This window comes from Carlito syrichta, unplaced genomic scaffold (genome assembly GCF_000164805.1).
Source record: "Carlito syrichta isolate Samal-C Ts95f unplaced genomic scaffold, Tarsius_syrichta-2.0.1 Scaffold304639, whole genome shotgun sequence".
Lineage (NCBI taxonomy): Eukaryota > Metazoa > Chordata > Mammalia > Primates > Tarsiidae > Carlito > Carlito syrichta.
This window is the reverse complement of record NW_007248735.1, coordinates 96,058-99,503: the sequence shown is the minus strand read 5'-3', so window position 1 is coordinate 99,503 and position 3,446 is coordinate 96,058. Positions and strand designations below refer to the sequence as shown.

Genomic DNA, 3,446 nt, shown 5'->3' with positions numbered 1-3,446 from the left:
AGGCTGCAGTGGCCAGGAGCGGCCACTGCACTCCAGTCTGGGCAACACAGTGAGACTCCAACTCAAAAAAAAAATTTATTGTTATGGTATTTCTGGCATTTTGACCCTATTTCTTGATTTGCTCTTCAATCTCACAGATCTTGCTTTTAAAATGTATTATGTTTTAAAATCTGAGGTCATGCTTCTCTAAAGAATTATTTATGTTTTAGGTATTTTTATTTTGATTCTACTGTTTATCAAGTTCAAATCTGGCCTGGAGATTTTACCTGACATTCTCTATGCTCTTAATTCAGTGTGATTAGAGATAGGTCTTGAGTTTTCCTATTTCCTTGGTACCTAGTTAAGAGAGTTTGATGATAATTCATCTTTATCTGCGTTTAGGGATAATATGGGGATTATATATTATTGGAAGCTTGGAAGAAGTCTGTATTGAATATACTGGAGCAGTTAATTGTTTTGGAGAGTTATCATTAGTAACTTTTTAAATTTTTAATTTGAAATTATTATAGATTTATGGGAAGTTGCGAAAATAGTACATAGGACAAAGAAGATATGTAAATGATCAATAAGCACAAGAAAAAAGGTTCAGCATTTTTATTATTATTATTGAGTAGGAGTCTCACTCTGTCACCCAGGCTGGAGGGCAGTGGCATGCTTCTGGCCACTGCAGCCTCGACTTGTTGGGCTCAGGCAATCTTTCTGCCTCAGACTTCCAAGTAGCTGGAACTACAGGCATGCATCATCACACCGGCTAATTTTTTGATTTATTGTAGAGATGAGGTCTCACAAAGTTGCCCAGGCTGGTCTTGAACCCTAGGGCTCAGGCAATCCTCTCATCTTGGCCTCCCAAAGTGCTGGGATTACAGACTTGAGCCACTGCGCCCAGCCCCAGCATGATTTTTTTAAAATTTTTAAATTTTTTTTTTTTGAGTTGGAGTTTCACTCTGTCGCCCAGACTGGAGTGCAGTGGCCGCTCCTGTCCACTGCAGCCTCGACCTGCTGGGCTCCAGCGATCCTTCCGCCTCAGCCTTTCGAGTAGCCAGAATTACAGGCACGCACTACCATGCCCAGCTGATTTTTTAAAAATTTATTGTAGAGATGAGGTCTCACCAAGTTGCCCAGGCGGGTCTCGAACCCGCAGGCTCAGGCAATCCACTCACCTCAGCCTCCCAAAGTGCGGGACCCGGCTCTCAGCATGATTATTAAGAAAATGAAAATCAGGTAAGGCATGGTGGTTCACACCTGTAATCTCAGCACTTGGGAGACTTAGGTTGGAGGATTGCTTGAATCTAGAAGTTCAAGACCACCCTGAGCAACATAGTAAGACCTCATTTCTATAGCAAAATAAAAAAATTAGCCAGGTGTGATGGTGCACACCTATAGTCCCAACTAGTTGGGAGGCTGAGATGGAAGGATAGTCTGAGCCAGGAGGTTGACACTACAATAAGCCATGATTGTGCCACTGCACTCCAGCCTGGGAGACAGAGTAAGACCCCATCTCAAAAAAGAGAAAAAAAGAAAATGTAAATCAAAACCATGATAAGATACCACATCGCACCTGCTAAGATGGCTGAACTAAAAAGAGAGACAGTGACAGTGTTGGTGAGCATGGAGAGAAATTGGAACATTCACATGCTGTTGGTGGGAATGTAAAATTGTGCAAGCCGGGCTCGGTGGCTCAGCCTGTAATCCCGCGCTTTGGGAGGCTGAGGTGAGTGGATTGCTTGAGCCCGTGGGTTTGAGAGCCGCCTGGGCAACTTGCTGAGACCTCATCTCAACAATAAATCAAAAAATTAACCGGGCGTGGTAGCACGCGCCTGTAGTTCCAGTTACTTGGAAGGCTGAGGCGGAAGGATCGCCGAAGCCCAGCAGGTCGAGGCTGCGGTGGCCAGGAGCGGCCACTGCACTCCAGTCTGAGTGACAGAGTGAGACTCCAACTCAAAAAAAAAAAAAAAAAAAGAGTGAATTGTATGATATGTGAATTATAGGTCAATAAAACTTAAAACTATGCATATATACTTACCTAGAGTTCCTTGAATCCTTTACTAAATTCTTCCAATGATGACATCTTATATAATTGTAGTGCAGTATAAAAACCAGAAAATTAACATTGATACAATACTGTTAATTAGACTTTAGACCTTAGTTGGGTTTTATATGCACTCATTTATGTATGTGTGGTTCTATGCAATTTGGAGCCGTGTATAATGTAACTTCCGCCATCATTATAAACTCTTCCAGCACTACAAAGGAAACCCTTATACTAATGTCTTATAGTTGCACCCACTCCTGGCCCTTTCCCTATCTCCTGGCATCTGGGCTCAGGCAATCCTTCCTTCTTAGCCTCCTGAGTAGCTGGTACTACAGGTCCACACCACCACACCCCGCTAATTTTTTTTATTTTTATTTTTTGGAGAGACAAGGTCTCACTGTGTTGCCTAGGCTAGTCTTGAACTCCTGGGCTCAAGCAATCCTTTGGCCTTGACCTCCCAAAGTGTTAGGATTTTAGGTATGAGCCCCCACACCTGACCTAAAACACAAATTTATTATCTTACAGTTTTGGAAGTCAAAAGTTCAAAATCAGTCTCAGTGGACTCGGGTGTTTTTAGAAACGGAATGACTTACTTTCAGTTTATGATTCAGCTACCTTAAGAAAGTAAGGAGAAAATCAGGACCATCATTGCAGATATTAGACTGTTGATAAATATTTCAAGACTTCTTTCTTTTTCTTCATTTTATTTTATTTATTTATTTATTTATTTATTTATTTATTTATTTATTTATTTATTTATTTTTTGAGTTGGGGTCTCACTCTGTCGCCCAGACTGAAGTGCAGTGGGCACTCCCGGCCACCGCAGCCCCGACCTGCTGGGCTCTGGCGATCCTTCCGCCTCAGCCTTCCAAGTTGCTGGAACTATAGGTGCGCGCTACCACGCACGCCCGGCTAATTTTTGATTTATTGTAGAGATGAGGTCTCACCAAGTTGCCCACATGGGTCTCGAACCCGTGGGCTCAGGCAATCCACTCACCTCGGCCTCCCAAAGTGCTGGGATTACAGGCTGAGCCACTGAGCCCTGCCCCTTTTTCTTCATTTTAAAGAGAGTTTTATTATGTTGCCCAGGCTAGATTCAAAATCCTGTACTCAAGTGGTCCTCCTACTTATCCTCTGTTGTAGCTGAGACATGCCACTGTTCCCAGCTAGGACTTCTTAAAAGACAGATAAAAACAAAAAACAAAAAGCCGGGCTCGGTGGCTCAGACTGTAATCCTGCACCTTGGGAGGCTGAGGTGAGTGAATTGCCTGAGCCCGTGGATTTGAGACCCACCTGGGCAACTTGGCGAGACCGAATCTCTACAATAAATCAAAAATTAGCCGAGTGTGGTAGCGCGCGCCTGTAGTTCCAGCTACTTGGAAGGCTAAGGTGGAAGGATCGCTGGAGCCCAGCA

The 3,446-nt window shown here is 43.4% G+C and overlaps 1 protein-coding gene across 2 annotated transcripts in view; it reads left to right on the top strand.

The window, feature by feature from the left end:
• NUP210L (nucleoporin 210 like) overlaps positions 1–3,446 on the top strand; it is a 125,762-nt gene that overhangs the window by 30,900 nt on the left and 91,416 nt on the right. The window lies entirely within an intron of this gene.